This window comes from Ailuropoda melanoleuca, chromosome 11 (assembly GCF_002007445.2).
Source record: "Ailuropoda melanoleuca isolate Jingjing chromosome 11, ASM200744v2, whole genome shotgun sequence".
Lineage (NCBI taxonomy): Eukaryota > Metazoa > Chordata > Mammalia > Carnivora > Ursidae > Ailuropoda > Ailuropoda melanoleuca.
Window position 1 is genome coordinate 29227724 of NC_048228.1, and position 23701 is coordinate 29251424.

At 39.4% G+C, this 23701-nt stretch overlaps 1 pseudogene; it reads left to right on the forward strand.

Moving 5' to 3' along the window:
* Positions 1-19181: 19181 nt before the first annotated feature.
* On the forward strand, positions 19182-19821 carry LOC100467403 (annotated as a pseudogene).
* Positions 19822-23701: the final 3880 nt, after the last annotated feature.

Sequence of the window (23701 nt, forward strand, 5' to 3'; positions counted from 1 at the left end):
ATCTATTAGTTGAGTTTTTACCTCTTCTCCTTTTTCCACATTGTAGTAGGTGTCCTGATATATTAAGCTTCCAGAAAGACAGGTGTTAGATGAACAGAAGAATTGAAATACTACACTTTATCAGTGAAGAAGTGAAAAAAATTATGGCCAGGAAGCCCAAGGAAGAGCAGTTACCTGTCGCTTCTGTGTGATGGATTTAGTCTTCATTGACTGAAGTGTCTGTTCCTGGTAATGCATTCTACTTAGTGCTACAGGAAATTAGATTTTAAAAAAAGACTCCATCTGGCCTTCCGAGCACTTGCAATCTAGTGTAGAAATAGAATATAGAGTTTCGGAGCTAGTTATTAAGTGGTAATCTTTGTGGCTTAATGTCTACAGCCTTGGGAGTCCACTTATGTAAAAGGAGTAATTTGTGCTATAAGACTATAAGCTGGAAGTCTTTGAATACCACAGATAATCACAGAATTTATTCTGAAAGAACTCAAATTATTTAAATTAGATGGTAATAGTATGAATTCTCGTGCTTTGTAAATGAATAGGGCTAATCTATAGAGTGTTGGATGTGGGAGGTGTGCTGTGTGAGATCTCCTTTTTCTTTTTGTGTAAGTGATCGTGAAAACTTATGATATGCCTATTTCATTTGTTTGCACAGCTAAATAGTCATTTCCAAGAAGGTGGAACAATTGCTTTTCTAGGAAGAAAGATTTCAGAACTGTTTTATACCCAATTTGGGGGCAATTCTAATGAGAGATGCACCATCCTTAGGAAAGTCAAGCTGACTTTCTCCTGCTCAGGCCTAATTAATGTACAAGCGAGCTATGGTTTGGTTGTGCTTTTTAAAAAAATCCCTCTTCATTTTTAAATTACGGGACATAATTACCATAAACCATTCCCTCCCTTTGTATGTCCATTCCCTTCTGATCTGCATCTCACTAGCACCTCTCTCCCACCAAAATGCAACCATCTACTCCACAAGAACGATCACTGTTAACACCTTGGTTTGTATCTTAAGATTTTTTTTGCATATGCAATTATATATGTAAACATACATATTCTACCACTTCATTATACCATGAGAACCTGGAAGTATGGACCAGTGTTGACAAACTTACCTCTGGAGTCCTTAGGGTGGAGCAAAGCATTTCCTTTAATTCATGCCACCTGTTAGTTCGACAGATCCCAGTTGGGACATAATCACAGAGATCCCATCCCTCTCACCTGGTTTACTCCTTCTCCTCCACAAGCTCCTGGTCATATCTACGACTCTTATTGAAAACTTGGGTGCTCAAGGGCCTGGATGTCACCTAGAGACAGAGGACAGGGCCTGGCCCTTTGTTCCTGAGCTCTACAGAGCCAAAGAAACCTGGAGTGCCTTCCAGTCTTCATAGTGAAATACCCACAAGCCAAACCAGTACATTTCTGGCTAGTAGTGATGGTTTCTCCTGGCAAATGTTTGTGTGTTCTGCTCAAAAATCTTTTTATTATGTCTCACTAAGGACCAGTTCCCCTTAATAAGACATGACAAGATTAGGGAGAGACAGGAGAGGTAAAGAAAGGAAAGAGGAAGCTCCCGACTATTATCTAGAAATATTTGCCCCCTGCCCCCCACCACACATTTATGTATTTTAATAATGGAATCATCCTATATAGATTACTCCATGTTTTATACATATTTTTTATTTAACAGTATATCATGGATAATATTTAAAGATCAGGATATTTTTGGTGGTGTATAAAATTCAACTGTATGAATGTTATCACTTATTTATTTAACAAATCTCCTATTTGGGGATATTTAGTGTCATTTTTTTTTTAGTATCTTAAATAATGTTGCAGAGAAAATCTTTGTATTCATAGCATGCATACTTGAATGAGTGTAGGATAAATTTCTAGAAATGGAATTGTTGGCTCAAAGTCATGCACATTTTAAACTGTTATTTATATTGCCAAGGTGATAAATGATGCTGAGAGATTCTAGTAATATTCCTGGTGGAGACTTCAGGACAATTATTTTAATTATTAATTATCAAATAAGTTTCTAAAATGTGGTTTATTAATCTGGGAAAGGGGAGGAGATTAAATAGGGAGGTGGGAAACAAGTAAACCCTCACTAAGACATCCTGATTCTTAGTTATAATTTTGCTTTACAGATAATCATCCTGTTGAACTTACTCTGAAAGCTCTCTTCTTTTGATCTTGATGCCATTTACTTTTAGTAGTGTCTCTTGTTTATCTGCCATGTAGTCCATCCATCCATCCATCCATTCATTCATCCATCCATCCATCTGTTCACCCATCCAACCTTAATTATGCTTTTTGTTTGGCTCTGTATTTTACAAGCAATTGTCATCATTTGGGAACAAGATATACTTGGTGTTAACCTTCAAGAAGCTTATTATCTTACAGATGGATATTAATAAATAAATTAATTAATGAATTGTAGTTTAGATGGGTGACACAAAGGAAAAATACTAGGTGCTGTAAGAGCATATAATAGAGGAATCTAACTGAAGAACACTTCTTTGACAGTCATCTACTGACTTCCCTTTTCCACTTTTTTAATAACTTTAGCACTTGACTCCTACCCTCTATCATTATCCTTGCTGTGTTCAACGCCTAACACCCTGACTCACAGTTTCTTGACTTCTACCCTCCTCTATTCCATCAAACTTATTTTCAGCAACTCATCACAATAACCTCATTGTAAAACTCCAAAATCCAGAATGATTTTACTTCTATGTTTTCAAATTCCGATACCCTTTCAGTATGACTACCTTATTTTCTCACCCCTACTGAACATACTCTTATCCTTGTTAGAATTGCACAACTTGAATGATTATTTACAATGTAAGTGTTTTACATGCAATTGTCTCATGTAATCTTCCCCCAAATCCTATGAAAGAGTCACTACTGTGATCTCATTCAATGAGTATAGAAATGTTAGGGAGTTTAGACTTACCCAAGGCCATCTAGTCATTGAGAGACTTGAAATAGGTCTATTTGACCCCAGAGCTGGGGCTTGTAGCTCATAGGACATTCTAAATCAATTATCATTTCAGTTTGGGTATTTATAAAATAAACTTATGAGGATGAAAAGGGAAGTATAGCCGATTGCAAAGTAGGGGCAATATATGCACAGTGCAGCCTTCTAAGATTTGATAATTTTTTGAGAAGATTTATTTATTTGGGGGGTGGAGCAGAAGGAGAGGGAGAGAAAAGCTCGAGCAGACTCCCTGCTGTGTGTGGAGCCCAATGCAGGGCTTGATGCCAGGACCCTGAGATCATGACCTGAGCCAAAATCAAGAGCTGGCTGCTTCACTGACTGAGCCACCCAGGCACCCCTAGCCTTCTGAGATTTAACAAAAGCTCTGACAACATTAACTGCACTACAACCCTCTTACTCCATCTCTGGTAGTTCCGGGAGGTGAGCACTTGTACGGAAGGCTGACAAAAGTCAAGTCAATGTGTCTGCTGCATCCCATGTGCTCCATCCAAATAACCATCAGCTGTTCGTGAAAGCTATTGATACAGAGACCTATTAATAAGTGTTACCACTACAATGGAGATTTTCCCTTTTTTTATATGTAAATAAAATTTGCCAAGTACTTTTGTCTATGTCAAGCATCTTAGAGAACAGCAGCCTATTTTAATTTTCCTAATGAATCTACCTTTGCTGTTATTTGTCTCATTTTAGTTTTGTTTCTATTTGACTTATTGCATTTTTAAAAAATATTTGCTTGTTTATGTCTTTTTTCATAGGGATAAAATCTGAGAGCAGGGGCTCTGAGTCTGTCTCCTGTTTTTTACCTAGCATCTCAAAGTACTTGTTGAATGCATCTGTGAAACTAAATGGAACCTAGGATCTGGTGGTTAACAAAACCAAGTTTCAAAAATATTCATTTTTCCATTTGCCATACTTTGTTATAATTATTTTGTTCATCTCACAAATGTAATCTTTGAATCTTGACTGCATGCCAGGCACTGTGTTAGGCACCAGGAAAGTAAAGATAAATTAGACACAGCTTTGTCCTGGTGGCCTCATCAAAAGACACTGATTGACAGAAAACTAGACAGAAAAAGATGTTATAAGGATAAGAAGTCCGTAAGAAACTTGTTGAAACCCTGGGGGAGATAAAAACTGAAAAAAGTCTATAGCAAAAAAGAAAGACCAGAAATTGGTTATTTCTAATTTAAGATGTGTACCACTTCATTTTTGTCTGTGTTTCGTGTTTTGTTTGTTTAGTATCTACTGTTTTATATTAATGGATATTATAAAGATCTTTTTGCATAAGATCTCAAAGATGTCAAAATTTACTTTTCTGGGCTATTTTATTATTTAAGAATAGAATGAACAGTGGTTAAAAATAGAGGGTAAGGGCGCATCAGCTCCAAACCAATAGACATTTATGTCTTGCTCAAATATGGAATGAGGTTGATGTTCTTGATCAGCTAATATTTCTCCTCTACAAAGTCCCCCAGGGAAGCAGCTTCCTTCTTTGGGCTCCACCATTCTTTAGAACAATAGTTCAGGGGCGCCTGGGTGGCGCAGTCGTTAAGCGTCTGCCTTCGGCTCAGGGTGTGATCCCAGCATTCTGGGATCGAGCCCCACATCAAGCTCCTCCGCTAGGAGCCTGCTTCTTCCTCTCCCACTCCCCCTGCTTGTGTTCCCGCTCTCGCTGGCTGTCTCTATCTCTGTCAAATAAATAAATAAAATCTTAAAAAAAAAAAAAGAACAATAGTTCAGACCAGTGGCTCTCCAAGTGTGGTCCCAGGACTAGTGGGACTGGCATCATCTAAGACCTTATTAGAAATGCAAATTCTCCGACCCCACCCTAGTCCCGCTGCATACAAACTGTAGGGGTGAGGTCTAGTGATTAGCGTTTTTAAAAGCCCTGGATGATTCTGATCCATGGTAAAATTTGAGAACCACCGCCCCTGGTGTGGACCCCCACAGTATGTGCATCTAGTAGGTGGAGGGGGAGAAGGAACACCTGCTTCATGAAAGTCTTGACCCAGAAATGTCACACATGAGTTACTTCCTTCGCATTTTATGCCTAGAAATAAAATAATGCTATCACCACAGGATCTCTTCTACGGTCTTAAATGCAAACTCACATACTGTGTAGGAGAATCGTGCTTTGGGGGCTGAGGTATGACTGCGATGGGATGCTCGGAAACATGATACTGAGGACTGGGTTGCAGAAGATCTGTGTGCTGTGTGGTGGCCCTAATATAATTCAATAGATTCTGACCAGATTTGGGGACGGAAAAAGCTTTTTTTGCATATTGATGATCGCTAGTGAGAGAGTATATCTTGCTTGAATAATGTTGTGCATAGTGGCAAGTGGGAGCGTTGACTCCACCATGAAGAGTAATTTAAAATAAGTAATGGGGCAGGAAGAGAGACTTGCAGCTGCTGAAGAAGAGACCAGGCCAGTTATTTTTTGGAGGGGTTGGAAGAGGATGTGGAACTGAGGAAAACAAGTTGAAGATGAGCATGTGTCAAGCTCGGCTAGAGGCCTTCTTGAAACACAGATTCCCCGGCCCAGCCCCGGAGTTCACTAAGTCAGGGGTAGAGCAGGGGTTTTTGCATTTTCTAAACTCTCTGGTGATGTTGCTGTTGCTGTTCAGGGAGCATCACCCATTAAGGATTATAGAAGGAGCCTTTCAGATGAAGCCTGGATTTTGGGAAAATCCTCCTTGCCCTGGGGCTTTTGGCAGGTGTCCATGTGAAACACAGGCCAGAATATTTTTCTTTTTGCTGGCAAAGTCAGATGTGTGCTCCCAACTTGAGGGTTGGAGAAGAGATGTTGCCTGCTCTCCAGAGGAAAAAACAACAACTTTGCACCTTGGGGGAATGTTTATTAATCCTCATTATACCAGCATATCTTCTTGTAGTGGGAATAAGGAGCTAATGGTGTAACTCATTTCATTAATTAGACATCTTTTTTAGTTACAAAAGTATTTTATTACTCTTTTTTCCTTTTTCACCCTACCCATCAATACTGCTAAACATTTTCAAATATACACAGACATACACACGTAGATGTAAACACACACACACACACATGCACACACACACAAACACACAGACACCCAGTCCTTTTTACCTTCAGAAGGAGGTTTGACTTCATGTAGCGACTGAGACATCAACCTTCATTGTAGTCAAGTAAATGCATTAGGAACACGAAATTATCTGCTTAATTTAGTTGTCTCCTATAGGACAGCTTGCCTAATAAGTGTGGTTTTTCCAGCAGTTTAGGCTGAGTCTGTGAATTTATTGAATCCAGTTGCTCTTGCTGCCTTCCGATCTATCTTTGTTGTAACTACAGCCCGGTATTTCTGCAAACTGCAGGACGTGTGCATTTTCCTTGTGTGTTATTGTTATTACGATATTAATTGTACTATACACTCAACTGAATGTCAGCAGTGTCCCAGGAATTGTACTGAGCAAAGATTTTGACAAGGTCCCTGCCTAGGGATTATGTAAAAGCCATTCAGGTAGAATTGAATTACATATGACTTACTTTAGTGTGGCTGACCTTGAATATTAATTGATTCTTTGGATGAGGAGTGAGTTTGTGAGAGAGCAAAAGAAACGAACTCTAGAAATTTTAGGATCTAGTTTTCCGTCACATCCCGTAATTTTAAGTAAGAACTCGGTTGCATCTGGAGCAGATAATCTGTGTTTATCATTTTACTTCTTGGAGTTGAGCTAGTAGAATGCATGGACTCCAATTGGTAGTAGGCGAGTGGGAATAATGTCTGATGTCTTCATCACACATTTTTTCAGACCAACTGGGCTCCGGGTTCTTAGCTTTAAATTCTTCATTCTGTTTTTCTGTCACAGGTGGGTGAGACCTAGCATTTTGTTTCATGTTTAAAAAGCTTTGAAACTTTCTTTATTTTCCTAGGCCACCTCCCACTTTGTTCATTTTTTTTTTTTACTGAAGTTTAATATATGTGAATGAGTGCATAAAGTGTGTTAATTAAAAACGTATGGGTTGATCTATTTTTCCTGTCTATACACTTATGTAATACCCAGCTCAAGACAGAATATTCCCATACCAAAGAATTTTCCTCACTTTTGAGTCAATACCTCCCCCTAAAGTAATCACTACTCTGATTTCTATGTTCTAACATCTTGAATTAGATTCACATGCTCTTGAACTTAATATAAATAGCACCATATAGTGTATTTTTTGTGTCTGGTTTCTTCTGATCACTATAACGTCTGGGAGAGTTTGTGGTTGCATGTCTGTGGTTATAATCTAGTCTTTATTTCTGTGTAGTATTCTATTTTATGAGCACACACAATTCATTTACTCATTTTCTTATTATTGGATATGCATTGTGTCCAGTTTGGGCTGTTATGACGAAAGCTGCTATCAATATTTTTATACATGTTTTTTGGTGGTCACATGAACTAATTATTCTTGAATCGTGGAATCAGCATATGATTAGCTCTAATTGGTAATGGTTGTATTCCGAATTATTTTACTAGTTTATACTTCCTCCAGCAATGTTTCAGAGTTCCAATTGCTCCACCTTCTCATCAGTGCTTGGTATTGTAAGATGTCAAAATGTTAGCTATTCTTGTGGGCATGTGTTAGTATCTCATTGCCAACCTAGTTTTTTTTTTTTTTTTAACATCAATTAAAGAATCTTCTAGACTAAATGAAAAAGAATTCTTACGGTTGTTTAGAACATACCAGTTTAATCAGCTGTCAATATTTTATTTTATTGTTTTATTTTTTATTTTTTTTAAAGATTTTATTTATTTATTCGACAGAGATAGAGACAGCCAGCGAGAGAGGGAACACAAGCAGAGGGAGTGGGAAAGGAAGAAGCAGGCTCATAACGGAGGAGCCTGACCTGAGGCTCGATCCCATAACGCCGGGATCACGCCCTGAGCCCAAGGCAAACGCTTAACCACTGTGCCACCCAGGCACCCCAGCTGTCAATATTTTAAAGCCATGAGAGACAATACACTAGTCAGTTCAGTGACAACCGATGAGTTGAGATTCACACAAGAAATTATTATTATTATTATTAAATGCATGCTAGGTAACAAATAATTTGCTAAAGTATTTATTGTTGTGACTGCGATACAGTACTATCATTGTTTCTAAACACTCCACAGTTTGGGCTGCTTTCTATCACTAATGTAATCCAGATGTCCTCACCTGATCTATGTACACTTCTTTAACGAACCCCACAATCTTTAGAGCTCTAAGCACTTACTCTGAGAACAGAACCCACAAACTAAACAAGATAACTTTTTTCTGAGAAGCTGCTATCAGCATTTTTGTACATTTTTTGGTGATCATATACTCTTGGGTCATTAACTTTTTTCAAGTAATTTCGTTTAGAAAATTTGTCTGTGCCATAATGGGAAAGTAAAATGATGAGGTGTTTTTCTGCATTAATTGCTTTTGGGAAAAGACTGTTCTTTAGTCTCCATTTGGTCTTTTTTTGAGCCTTTTCCAGCTTACCTTTTTTCTGGGTGTCAGAGTATAAGCTGACTAGTCCAGAGGCACTGCAATCTCATTTTCAACAAGTGGTGTTTGAAAATCAAGATTTCTGGGTTGTGTTAGAGGCAAACAAGACTTGAAGGAAGCTGGACCACAGCTCAGTCCAGGCAGTTCTTCCTTTTTTCAAGTCTTCTGACAACTTCTTTTGATAAACAAATACTGAGTGGGGAGGAGCAATAGAACAATGGAATACTTGAAAGTGGCTTTTAAAACATCCTTAACGATTGTGAGGATGACTTCTATCTGTGGTTGAATCCAAATGCTGAGGCCAGAGAAGAAAGGGAATCACTGACACAGAAGAGGAACCGGCTTTAGCGGTCTGTGAAGTTGATGAGATCCATCACAGCAGTGTAAGTCAAGAAGTACCAAGACAGTTCAATGGCAAAAGAATAGTCCTTTTAATAAATGTGGACAACTGGGTATCCACATGCAGAAGAATGCAGTTGGACTCCTACTTTACAACATATTAAAAATTAACTGAAAAAGATCAAAGACCTAAGTGTAAGAGCTAAAGCTATAAAGCTCTTAAAATAAAGCATAGCTGTAAATCTTTGTGACTCTGAGTTGCACAATGATTTCTTAGATTTGACAAAAAAAGCACAAGCAACCAAAACAAAAATAGATAAATGGGACTTCATCAAACTTTAAAACTTTTGTTCAAAGGACTCTATAAAAAAGTGGAAGACAACCCACAAAATGGGAAAAAATATTTGCAAACATATATAAGGGACTAGTATCCAAAATGTATAATGACTCAGCTCAGTGATTAAAATACAAACAACCTAATTTTTAAAAATGGGCAAAGGATTTGAGTAGACATTTCCCAAAGAAGATATACAGAATGCCAAGGAGCACATGAAAGGATGATCAACATCATTAGTTATTAAAAAACTACAAATCAAAATCACAGTGAGATATTATTTCATACCTATTACAATGGCTAGAACTAAAAAGCCTAATAGTAGCAAGCATTGGGAAGAATGTAGAGAAATAGACCTTCTCACACATTACTGATCAAATGTAAAATGATATAACCACTTTGGAAAAACATTTTGGCAGTTCCTCAAAAACTTAAACATAGAGTTTCTATATGATCCAGCAATTTCATTCCTAGGTATATACCCAAGACAATTGAGCATGCCTGTATGAACATACATGATGTTCATAGAAGCACTATTCATGACAGCCAAAAAGTATAAACCAAATGTCCTTCAGTTGATGAATGAATAAAAAAAGTGGTATATCCATGCAATAGAATATTATTCAGCCATAACAATGGAAAAAAGGGACACCTGAGTGGCTCAGTTGGTTAAGTGTCTGCCGTAGGCTCAAGTCACGATCCCAGAGTCCCAGGATCAAGCCTTGCATCAGGTTCCCTGCTCAGTGAGGAGTTTCCTTCTTCCTCTGACCCTCCCCCCTCTTGTGCTCTCTCTCTCTCTCAAATAAAAAAAATCTTCTAAAAATATGAAAAAAAAATCTAGTATATGTTACAGCATGGATGAAGTTTAAAAACATGCTAAGCAAAAGAAACCAGATACAAAAGACCATATTTTGATTCCTTTCATATGAAATACCCAGAATAAGCAAATCCACAGAGACAGAAAGTAGATTAATGGTTGCCAGAGAAGAATGGGGAGTGATTGCTAATGGGTGTAGTATTTCGGCGGGGGGAGGGGGGAGAGGATTGTACTACTCTGGAATTAAATAGTGGTGATGGTTGTATAACTCTGCCAATATATGGAAACCCACTGACTTGTATAATTTAAATGAGTAAATTATATGGTATGTGAATTATATCTCAAAGTTTTGTCTAAAAAATAATGTGAAATTTTTTTATTTTCTGAGTATTTATATTCTTATAAATCTCATATATAATATTTTAATATGATTTATTACTGTGTAGAAATATATGACTTTGGATTAGTTTTTCAATCTTTATAGGCTTTAGTTTTCTCAATATAAAATCATGAGTCAATATGAAAATAATCATCAGAATCTCAATAAGAAACTACCAGTTTCAAATATTCTGTATTGAAATATTCTGTGTACAAAATATGAAATATAGGAATCAAATATCAGCAATTTGATTCCTATAGATTGTCGGTATGAAGAAATATGTAAAATTAAAAAAAATATTATAATGATCAGTGTGTTCTATTGACAAAGTTTTCATTTTATTTCCTTTTGTTCTTGGATGGTAAAGTAGGAAATTCAAAACACACAATCATATACAGAGATTTTCTCCTGGAAACAACCAAGTGTCCCTGAACAGTGTCTGCGAGGATGAATGGATAAAGAAGAAGTGATATGTGTGTGTGTGTAATATGCACTTGTATGTAATATACATACATACATACATATAAAATACATATAACAAAATATTATTCAGCAGAGAGAAAGAAGGAAATCCTGCCATTTGTGACACTATGGACATTATGCTAAGTGATGTAAGCCAGACAGAGAAAAACAAATACTACATGGTATTACTTATACGTGGAATCTAAAAAAGGGTCAAAGTTATAGAAACAGAGAGGAGGAAAATGGTTGTCAGGGACTGGGGGATGGGGGAAACAGAAAGAGGCTGATAAAAGGATACAAACTTTCAGCTGTAAGATGAGTAAGATCTGAGGATCTGGTGTACAACATGGTTACAATAGTTGATAACACTGTATTGTATAATTGAAATTTGCTAAGAGAGTAAAACTTAAGTGTGGTAAGTGTTTTCATAAAAAAAAAGATATGTGAGTTGATAAATGTGTTAAAATTAACTAGATTGGGTGAATACATTCACAGTGTATATGTATACCAAACCACCAGAATGTACACTTTAAAAATCTTACAATTTTATGTGTCACTTGTAGCTTGATAAAGCTGGGAAAAAACCATTATTGAAATGTGATAAAAATGACAGTAAATTTCATCCTCACTCCTCCCCAAGGAAAGAAGTTAATGTAAGAGACTGGTTGCCTCTGTTTGCTATGGACACATTAATGGAGAGGGTAAGGTGTCAGAGGAAAAGGGAGTGAGGGGAGAGGGAAGGGGAGAGGGAAGGGGGAGAAACACTTCAGACTTTCTGAACAGATATTTAAAATAAAGTGAGCAATCCAAATTGTCCCCCACAGGTTTTCTTCTAATTCCAGATGTTCTAAATTCTTTTTTTTATTTTTTTATTATGTTATGTTAGTCACCATACAGTACTTCATTAGTTTTTTATGTAGTGTTCCATGATTCATTGTTTGCGTATAACACCCAGTGCACCATGCAATATGTGCCTTCCTTACTACCCATCACTGGGCTAACCCCTCCCCCCATTCCCTTCCCTCTGAAACCCTCAGTTTGTTTCCGGGAGTCCATAGTCTCTCATGGTTCATCTTCCCCTCTGATTCCCACCCTTCCCCCTTCAGTTTTCCCTTCCTTCTCCTAATGTCCTCCCTGCTATTCCTTCTGTTCCACATAGAAATGAAACCATATAATAATTGTCTTTCTCTGCTTGACTTATTTCACTTAGCATAATCCCCTCCAGTCCCATCCATGTTGTTGCAATTGGTGGGTATTCATCCTTTCTGATGGCTGAGTAATATTCTATTGTATATATGGACCACATCTTCTTTATCCATTCATCTGTTGAAGGCCATCTCAGCTCCTTTCACATTTCGGCTATTGTGGACATTGCTGCTATGAACTTTGGGGTGCATGTGCCCCTTCTTTTCACTACACTTGTATCTTTGGGGTAAATACCCAGTCGTGTGCAATTGCTGGGTCATAGGGGAGCTCTATTTTTAACTTTTTGAGGAAACTCCACACTGTTTTCCAAAGTGGCTGTACCAACTTGCATTCCCCTCAGCAGTGTAAGAGGGTTCCCCTTTCTTCACATCCTCTCCAACAGATGTTCTAAATTCTAAATCAACCCGAAATGTATTAATTATAAATATGACCACTGCTAAAGCCAATATACTGATTTTAGTTTTATTCATTTTTAACAGTACAAGTGAAGTTTTCATTTTCTGTGTGCATTTTTAGTACGCTGGGGCCTATGTAAGACCATTTTTTAAGACTTAGAATGTTATTTGACAAGTATATTTTGATAAAAGGTTTATTCTTATTATATTTTTACTTCTGTGACACACTATTGGGCATATGTATGATTTCTTTGTATTCTACATAAGAAATAAAACCTCAGGCATCTAAAGTGACATGTGATTTGCTTTTAACCTGATTTCCAGGAATGCATTGGACAGAATTGAGATGCAAATGAAACGAACATGAAATTGGAATAAATTGAAGTGCAGGCAGGCCCCCGCTTTTATATTCAGGGAGTTCCTGAAGACCAGACTCATTTTCCAGAAGGAGAGATGCTGGGCGACCACCTGTCAATATTGGATGTGCAGGAGCTGCCTCTCTGTGCAGTTGGGTGGCAGGAGAAACAGTGAGCTTGTCATGAGAAGGACAGATTATTTTTTGGTTTGGAGGCATCTGAGCAGTGATTAAAACAAAATATCTCTCTCTATTAATGACTTCCTGATTTGAAAATCCAATTGGCCTTGTGAAATTTAATTGCCATTATTAATTACCAACAACTCCTGAAGAAGACTTGTTATTTTCACATTTTAATGAGTGATTGCTTTTACTGGGAAGAGGATTTTGAGCTGCAAGTCTAGAACTGTTCTGTTTTACTGCCATAATGAGTGTCGGAGTGTGACTCATCTCCATGCAAAGGAAATGGTCCGTTTATTGGAAGTTTCCTAATTCCTTTCCTAGGACAAAGTCCCATCTGCATTATGAGTAATCAAATATATATATATATATATTTCCAAGAGTGTAAATTTATCAGTGTAAACCAAATGGTTCGTGATGTTTCCCAAATCTTCCTGGAATATATTTTTATGAAGGACACAAAAGATGTTGACTTGGTTTCTTTCAAAAAAAAAAAAAAGATCAGTGATTATACTCTCTTGATTTCTTTTTTAATGATTAATAAATGTCTTGAACATTTTCCCAGACTTGAAATGATGGGACTATTTTAAGTGCAGGTAAAGAAAGATAACACAAGTAATGTGACAGTTGAGCAGCTGCAGGAGGGGCTGGGGCTGGAGCTTCAGAACATCTTGAGACAAAGGTCCACAAACCCAGTGGCAGAACCCAACAAATGTGTGTAAGTCCATGTTACCAAAGTCGTAAAGATAATAGCATCACTTAGGAAAGCTGTATTTACCTTCATACCTTCAAACTTTCAGTTTCTACCCTCTAGCCAATATACAGACCCCAGAGAATATTGTCTTAAAAATACGTGAAATAATAAATGTTTATTGTTAAATAGAAGGAAGTATAATTAATGAAAAAATAATGGGGTGGGGAAAAAAAGAACTAACCTATTTTGGAAAATAATATTTTTAAAGCGAAAGACCAAAAGAATTGTATGCACATGCTGTCTTCCTATTAGTAATTATTTTTTCCTCATGGCAATATGGGTTAGCAATTCTGAGACTGCTTTTTGGGTATACGAGGATTGCACAAATAAGTAAAACGTATTGTAGATAATTAAAACCACATTTCTTATGGTTGGAGAAAAATGTTACAAATAAAGAATAGGAAAAGGCTAAAATGAACACTGTGGTGTTGAACTGAAATTGGAGCCATCAGTATGAACCTGTGGTTTTTAATATATTTTTACAGATAGTTACAGAGTAAATATAGATGTGTGTGTACATGTGGTTGACTGTACATAACATATATTTTTAAATCTGTCCACTGAGTGTGCCTAGAAGAAAGGCAAACCCAATAGCAATGAGCATACCTAGTGCCCAGACCTTGGTTTCTAAATACCATTCTTCAATAAAAGAAACCAGGTCTCTGGAGAAATAGTTGATTCCCATACTGGGTTAGGGAAAATACAGGATCTTATAATATCTTTTGTACCAGAAAATAAGGAATTGATTGAAAAAGAATGGACTGTGTTGAAAGGACACAGGAGCCACACTAAAGGAGCTCCTGGTGACCAAACCCAGAACAAAACAGATGACAGTATTGAATTATAACCAATAGAATAAAATGAATATCTACAAGCCCATATCGATATAAATAAATAATCAGACAAATAGAAAAATGGGGGAGAAGAGAGATAACTCTTTCTCACAGAAGAATTCCAAGACATCAATGTAGAAGAGGTGAAGGAAATTTAAACTTTATTAGGTAACTCCCCCCCCACCACCTACTAATAATTGTAGGCACAACCCATGGATGGTTGCTAAATTAGTGAGTAAAACTTTTAGGAGAAACAGGGCATGGGGCGCCTGGGTGGCTCAGTCGTTAGGCGTCTACCTTTGGCTCAGGGCGTGATCCCCGCGTTGTGGGATCGAGCCCCACATCGGGCTCCTCCACCATGAGCCTGCTTCTTCCTCTCCCTCTCCCCCTGCCTGTGTTCCCTCTCTCGCTGGCTGTCTCTCTCTCGGTCAAATAAATAAATAAAATCTTTAAAAAATGAAACAAGGCATGTGCATAATCTTAAAAGGTCTTACCCAATATATTTATTAAATACAAAGGGAAAACAAGGAGAAACTTAGCAAACACCAACTTAAAGTTATTAATGTTAACATAATCATAATTAACATCTATCAACATCAGGTATACCATATTATGATGCAGAGGATACCAATTCTGTGATAGCCTTGCTAAAAATGCATAACGTCAGTTTAATTATGAGAAAATATTAGTTAAACCCAAATTGACAAACGTTCTACCAAACCACGGGCCAGCAGTCTTTAAAAGTGTCAAGATCAGGAAAGATAAGATGGGGGAACTGTCACATATTAGAGAAAACTAAGAAAATATGATGATTAAATGCACTGTGGGATCCTGGTTTGGGGTCCTGGAACAGAAAAAGGACATCAATGGAAAAGTTGGTGAAATTTGAATAAGGTCTGTACTTTAGCTTATAGTTTGTAATAGTACTAGTTTCCTGGTTTCAAAACATTGTACTCTGATTATGTAGGATATTAACGTTAGGGGAAGCCTGGCAAAGACTATACGGGAAATCTACATAGTAGTCTTTCTACAACATTTCTGTAAATTTACACTTACCTCAAAAGTAAAAAAAATTAAAAATACAATTAAAACCATGTGAGGGGCGCCTGGGTAGAGCAGTCGGTAAGCGTCTGCCTTCGGCTCAGGGCGTGATCCCCGCGTTGTGGGATCGAGCCCCACATCAGGCTCCTCCCCTGGAAGCCTGCTTCTTCCTCTCCCACTCCCCCTGCTTGTGTTCCCTCTCTCGCTGGCTATCTCTGTCAAATAAATAAATAAAATCTTAAAATAATAAATAAATAAATAAATAAATAAATAAATAAATAAATAAATAAAACCATGTGAAATCCCATCACTGGACAACACCAATATTACTCTTCATGACTTTTTCCTACGTGCGTACGTATTTTAAGCAACAACAAAAATCATTTCTTGGTGGTTAAGAGGACAGACACTAGAATAAGAACCCCAGTTCTCCTACCTACAAGTTTTGTTACTTTGGGAAAATGTCTTTCCTTGCATCTGTAGCTTATTGGAACAATAGGAGGAGTAATGATAGGAGCACTCTTCCAGGCCGCTGTGAAGATTACAGGAGTTAATAAATTTGAAACACTTAACACTATAACTAGCACACAGGAGTTCTCAATTAAGGCTAGTCATTGTAAAGATGGCTTACTGTTTTGTAACCCTGGACTAGGTAAGTATTTAAGGACACTAGCATGTGTTTAATGGCATGTGTTAGATACTTGGGTAGGTAAGAAACATTCCTGGACCAAAAGAAGCAAAATCTTAGTTGCAAAATTCTAGAATTACATGATGTAAAATTAATATAATTACCTTGCCTTTTGCCTAACTGGAAAGTATCGAGGTTGAACCTCTTCTGGGTTATCAGTTCAGACTCGAAATGTGACTATACAACCACAATTGATCTGTGTTTATTTTCTTCTTTAATAACATGAGCATGGTATTTAAACAATTGTAGAGTGAGATTATATGGAAATGGTGTAATAAAAACCAAATAAGTTTGACTCCCACTGACTTCCTTTCTGCAAGTTCAGAAACAACAAGGAATCAAAACAGAAAAAGAGGGGATAAGCCTTTCTATTGCCAGCAGCACCCGTTGCCAGAAGCCATAACCCAACAACTTTGGAAATCCTTTGCCTCGATGTGACATGCTGAATTAGCTGGCCCCAAAGGGCAGCACCTCTAATAAGCCGAGTAGATTTTGAGAATCTGGTCAGCGTTCTTGGACGTTGGTGAACACAGAGCCAGTGCTCTGTATATAGAACCCTGTCCAATGACCACTCCTAAATCTTCAAGTGAGCAGTGGCTCATCAAAAGGAGGAGAAGCAAGGCCACTATCTGTCTGGAAAAAGACTGATAGTCCGTTCTGTGAGTTAAGATTCCTGGGGACATTGAGACCCTCATATTTAAGTTTTGTAATGATCAGAACAGCAGCAATATCATACGGCTGGCTTTTTCCCTTGTCATCCATCCCATCCGTATTGTTCAGGCTAATGCATTATTGAACAGATGGGCAATGTCCTGATTATAGGAAAACATAATAACAAGTCAGTGGAAGACAAAACTGGTAGAGAAAGTAATTTCAGAGATATCACTGTATGTTGAAAACTCCTTACCTTGAGAGAGAATTTATCTCTAAAGCCCACTGGCATGTTGGGAACACAGTAGCTGATTTTACCCAAACAGTTCTTCAGGGAAACGTAGAAGGGTAAACTCATAGCTGATTAAGTAAATATAGATTTATCCATAATTAACACAAGATCATGTGGGTTTTGTCACAATAAATTGCTTTCTGTTTTTCTTTCCCCATTTGGTCTTCTGTAAGTCCATAAAATGCCAATATTGGAAACAGTCATATCACTAAAGTTTACTTTTAACTGATATCACAGAAACCTGGTAAAACCACCCTGACTGTTTTTAATCAGCTTTCCCACAGTACATGGAATATGTGGAGTGCAGCTCTGGATACCTATCTCTATCTGCTGGATTCTACTTTCTCCTTTCCCACTGTCGTTATTTTTTCTCCTCCGCACTATGCAATGAGCTCAAATAGTCTTCCTCCTTTTCTTCCCTTCCCTGCTGTGAGTCATTTTTAAAGTCATAAATGATTATGTCATTTCTCTGGATTGGATTCTTTGATAGGTCTCCATTTCCTACAGATTGAAATCCAACTTCTTAGAATGACTTACAAGGATTTTCACAATCTCAACACAACCTGTCTTTCTAGTCTCACCTACCAAAATTATATTTCATATCCTGTGCTACATGGCACACACCGTATCCTTTCATGCCTCCATGACTTTGTGCTGCTTGCTCCTTCCAACTGAATTGCCTTCTCCCTTACTTCTGCAATGGTAACTTCTTGGTATTCGAATTATCCTTTCTATCCCAGCTTGAATATATTTTCTCTGATGTCCTCCTCTCCATTCTTACCCAGTTTGAATTAATCATTGTCTTATTGCTCTATTTATACAACTACTACAGAGCATAACATAGAACATCATATTTAATTGTGCATGTACAGCATGAGTTCCCTGAAAGCAAGTTCCATGTATTACTCATGTTGGTTTATCCCAGCTTTTCTATACTTAGTAGGAATTTAATAAATGTACGTATGAGTAAATGAATAGACAAATAACCTTGACCCAGGGCCTCAGGTACCCTCAGTGACTTAGGTAAATTTAGACTAAACTGATTGATGCTTCGATAATACTGTTCTTCAATCTATGGGACCATCCCTTGCATTGTGGATGTTAAGCTTGTAAATGGTACTCTGCGGTTGTCATGACAACCTAAAACACAGCCAGACATTACTCCCTACCTTCTGGAAGGGTGGTACTTTCCTGGTTGTAAACAATTGCTGGCTTGGGCCCTTCTTTGTGTTTCTTAAGAAATCCAAACAGACTTATGATCTTACGAGGAAAGAGCTGGGAGTAGAACAACGTACATTGCACGGCCTTCTCCCAGCTGCCTGGCTGCTCCTCCCCATTTTTCCCCCAAACATCATGCTTCCAACACTTGATCCATCTTCTGACTTCTGTTCTACAGGAAGTGTTATCCAGTACCTTTCAGGCTAATTCCTTTTCTTAGGGAAAGTGGCCCCACCTGAATGGTCTGTCTTCTCTTCCCTGATATTCTGTGGAAAGCCTTATCATTACATTATTAAAGCAAAAATTACATATTATGCTAATAATCAAATCATAGTCCAAAATTTCCTGTAAGCATTCTCAAATATTACTTATAAGTTCCTGGGAAAGCCCATTCTATTTAGGGACCTATGATGAACTGAATATTGTGTTCCCCAGCATCCTCCCCAAATTCGTGCCTTGAAGTCCTAATGCCCAGTGTGGCTATATTTGGAGATGGTGCTTTTAAGGAACAAATTTTGGTTACATAGGGTTATAGGGGTAGGCCCTGATCCAACAGGATTAGTGCCTTTATAAGAAAAGACACCTGTGCTTGCTTCCTCTTTCCCTCTCTCTGCGTACATACCAAGGAAAGGTGACGGGAGCGTGGAGCTAGATGATGGCTTCAGATGAGCCAAGAAAAGAGGCCTCAGGATGAAACCTATTTGTCTCTTTTCCCATCATTATGGTGGACAGTACCATGAGCAGCAAAGTCTCCTATGACATCGTGTACAAGGCAGTGTGGGAGGTTGTGCACGGCGGCGAGTGTGAGTGCCAGAAGTTTTTAGAGACGCTGGAGCTGCAAATCAGCTTGAAGAATTATGATGCTCAGAAGGACAAATGCTCCTTGGATGCCATCAGGCTTAAATGCACTCCCCACCCCGAGTTCTCCATATATGTTTTGGGAGACCAGCAGCACTGTGATGAGGCCAAGGCTGTGGATATTGCCTACCTGGACATCAAGGCGCTGAAAAATCTCAACAAATATAAAAAAATCAGTCAAGAAGTTGACCGAGAAGTATGATGCCTTTTGGCTTCAGAATCTCTGATTAAGCAGATCCCAAGAATCCTGGGCCCGGGCCTGAATAAGGCTGGCAAGTTCCATTCCTTGCTGACCCACAATGCGAACATGGTGGCCAAAGTCCACGATCAAATTCCAGATGAAGAACGTGCTGTGTCTGACAGTGGTTGTTGGCCACGTGAAGATGACAGATGATGAACTTGTGTAAAACAGCCACTTAGCTGTCAATTTTCTGGTGTCATTGCTCAAGAAGAATTGGCAGAATGTCTGGGCCTTATACATCAAAAGCACCACGGGCAAGCCCCAGCGTTTGTACTAAGGCACAGCCTAATAACCCCCTTGTGCTACCATTACCTGTGACTAGGGAGGAGGAGGTGTGCTCTGAGCTGACGTTGCATGCCAGAGCACTGCGCTGATGACTGCAGTTTCTGGCACCCAGTGATGTGTGGTCATTTTCTCCATTCGATCTACCTTCAAAACCATGCAGTCTTATTTATTATTTAGACCTCGTAGATACTTATGACATGTGACAGTAGGGCTGCTAACCAGGACTGAAGCTTTTCTAACCTCGGATGGGGGCAGATCTGGGCTAGGACTCCAGCCTGTAGTGCTCCCACTGCTTACTAGTGGAAAGAGGGTTAGGGCCTTCACATTGAGGGTGTTGACTCAGCCCTTGGCAGCATGCTTACTTATGGTTTGCAGTTGCTTCCCTTTATGAAATGGGTTCTTTCCATGGGCTTTTTGTTTTGTTTTCTCCCTCTAAATCATCCATTTGGGCTCTTGTTCTGTAGGGATCATAAGGAATGTTCCAAACGGAGATTGGGTTCCTAGGTTCTTCAGATGGGAGTGGTCTGAAGCCCTGATTGATCTCGAATTTGCTTGTCTGACCCCAAACTGCATACTCTATATTCAGGGTAGTAATTTACTGTGTGAGATGCTTAGGAAGACACAAGTAGGAGACCTGTGCAATATTGTAATTCATCGACCTGTTTTTTAGGGGGACCTTAGCAAATGGGTAGAATCAGGCTGTGAAAACTTCCAGGCCCTTTGCCCTCCAGGTAGGCTCTTCCCCATTCCTGACATGAGGCAGTTCCCTGTTGGAGTTCTGCCTCCAGCACCTAGTACTGGAAGTCGGTTTTCGGTGTGGTGGGAAATACCTATGATTTAAACTTTGACTTGAATATGCTTCATTTAACTTTAGTAAAGTAACAAGTTCATCCCTCCATATTTTAATACAGCTCAAAGGCTAATCCAAAACGTAAAAATGCTGCACCTTCGTGAAACAAGCTGAAACCATGGAGAATACAAGGTCTTCACACACACACACACACACACACACACACATGCACACACGCACACACACACACACGCGTAATGAAACCCATGGTGTTGGCATTTTGTTTTGGACTTCAGCCTCCAGAAGTGTGAGAAGGTAAATTTCTATTGTTTCAGTCATTCAGTGGTATTTTGTTATGGGAGCCCAAGCAAAGCACTACAGGGCCCAGTATTCCTCAGTGTCAGGCTTGAGAGAGCCGACTAACTTCCCTTAATTAGGATGTCAGAGTACAGAAGCCCAAATCACCTTCCTTCTAACCTAAGCCTTGCACCTGGGGCCCCATTCTCATGCCCTAAGCTTCCTTGTAAGTCACTGCTTGGTGCATACTTGCTTCTTTCCCATGTTGTTATTCTGTGACCTGTCTGGCCGGCCTCAGTTGCGTATCCTCATATTGATGGTTTCCTGCCTTCCAGAATGTGCTAAGTCTTGGTTTACATGACCTGAGATTGGGACTGCAGAATCCCTGCTCCCACAGGCATTTTTCCACCTTTCTGCTCATCTTCTTCCTAAGCCATACATGAGGGCTTGATGGGCGTTGTGCAGTGAGGTAGAAAAAGTCAAAGCCTGGCTTCAAAGAGTGCTGGGCAGTTTTCAGGGATGTGTTCTCAATGACGATGCTGCTGCTGGCTAAGAGGAGCTCAGTTGTACTAGAAATGCACCTAGCACCAGCCAGCGAGCGACCCCATGTGGATCATTTGGATGAACGGGCACCCCTGAGATGCAGATTGCGTGAGCAGCTCGGTGTGCTGACACAGGGAGAAACTGCCGGTGACTTGGAAACTGCACAGTGAGAAGTCATAAGGGTAACAGGGGAGAGTCTGGGGGAAAGCAAGCCACGGCACAGCCTGTGCTCCAAGGAAGAAAGTGAATAAAAAGCTGCATGAGCTCATTTCTCAGTAGGGCACTCTGATGACCAAGAAAGGGAGCAGCATTTTGGACAGATTTAGGAGAACCAAGGAGCCTTGACTACCAGTTCCCTAGCTATTGTGCTGGTGTTGTAGGTCGTAGGTCACAAAAGCTTGGTCAAGGGTCCTGAGGATGATGGTGCGAACTCGAAGACCCTTGCGGGTGATCAGGAACAGAAACCCCTGCTCACCGCATCCTAGGATGCTGGCACTGCAGCGACAAACTATCAGGTACCGGGAGGCTTAAACAACAAAAAGCCATTCCTTGCAGTTCTGAGAAGTTCCAGGTCAAGTAGCAAGCAGATTCAGTGTCTGGTGAGAACCCACATCCTAGTTTGCAGATGGCTGTCTCTTGCTGTGTCCTCGCATAGCCAAGAGAGAGAGGAAGTAAGCACTCTCGTGGTTTTTCTTAGAAGAGCACTAATCTCAACATGAGGGCTCCACCCTTGCGACCTATGATGTGTCAACTTGATCGGTTTAAGGGATGCTCAGATAGCTGGTGAAACATTACTTCTCAGTGTGTCTGTGAGGATGTTTCTGGAAGAGACTAGCACTCAAACTGATAGACTGAGTAAAGAAGAGTAATCTCACCAAAGCCAATGAATATCATCAAATTTCTTGAGGGCCTGAATAGAGCAAAAAGCCTGAGAAAGGGCAAATTAACTCCACCTGAACCAAGATGTCCATCTTCTGCCCTCGGACATTGGTGCTCCTGGATCTTAGGCCTTTCGACTCAGGCTGAATTCCAGACAGCAGCTTATGGACTTGGCCTCCACAATCATGTAAGCCATTTCCTATGATAAATCTCTCTTTACCTCTCTCTCTCGTGCTAATCTTTTTGTTCTGTTTCTTTAGAAAACTCTGACTGATACATAACTTGATTATCTCCCAAAGGCCACATCTATTACCTTTCCATTGGGGGTTGGGGATTCAACATGTGAATTTGTGGGGGACAAAAATAGGCAGTCCACAACATCACATTAGGCTTGCCCAGAAGAGCTGCTCTAAGAAAGCAGAAAGAATTGGCAATGAGGCTCACTAGTGCACACGTGAAGCTCCCTATTGAGCAGGGGGCTGGTGGCAGCAAGGTCCCAGATTACTACCACCCCCATGAGGGAAATGGAAGTGTGGTGGACTTGGTTGAATTATTTTGACCTCACACAGACAAAGCCCCAGTGATTGGGTCTCTTGTACAAGGTGCTGTAGCAGCTGGGCACTCATCTCCTCTCCTGTTGGCTAACCTTCCGCAATGCTGGCCCGGTTCTTCTCAGACCACCTGGGGAAAGACAACAACCTCTGTAAATCCATCCATGTTTCTCTTTCTTCTTTATACCTGCGCCCTAGATGGCCTCTATCTGACCTCTTACATAGCCTGCTGGATTTTTTCATCTCAGAAGAGAAAGGCTCTGACATGGTCTGAACCTAAAGTGGACTTAGACGTGTTGGCAGCCTGAGATCTTTAGCTCCTCCAACCCACTTTCATAATTCTCATCCTGAGTGGTGCTGGCAAACCACATCTCTTCCCGCCCTCGGAATTCTGCTCAATCTGCTTCATTGCCATGGAACTTTCCCAGGTGGACTCCGTCCTGCTTAACACACGTCAGTCACTTCACAGTCCTCTCAGCGCTGATGTCTAAATATAGCTTGTTTATGCTCCTAACTGTACTTCTGCCTTTATTTTCCTTTTGCTGTGTTCTTAAGGATTTTGTGGACCTCTTCCATTTCGCTTCTAACGACAGCTGCAACAGTGACAATGGCAAAAGTACTGTCATTGTGGAGGTCTACCTCTGTGACTGTCCCTGGGTTTCACACCTCAGGAGCAAACATGATTTTGTTGAAACCTCATGATAATCCTCTGAGCTAGATATTTTAAGATGTGCTTTCTTTGAGAAGTCATATATTAATACGTGCATATTGCAAAATATTTAAAGAAACACAACTGTTTATAATAAAACTGA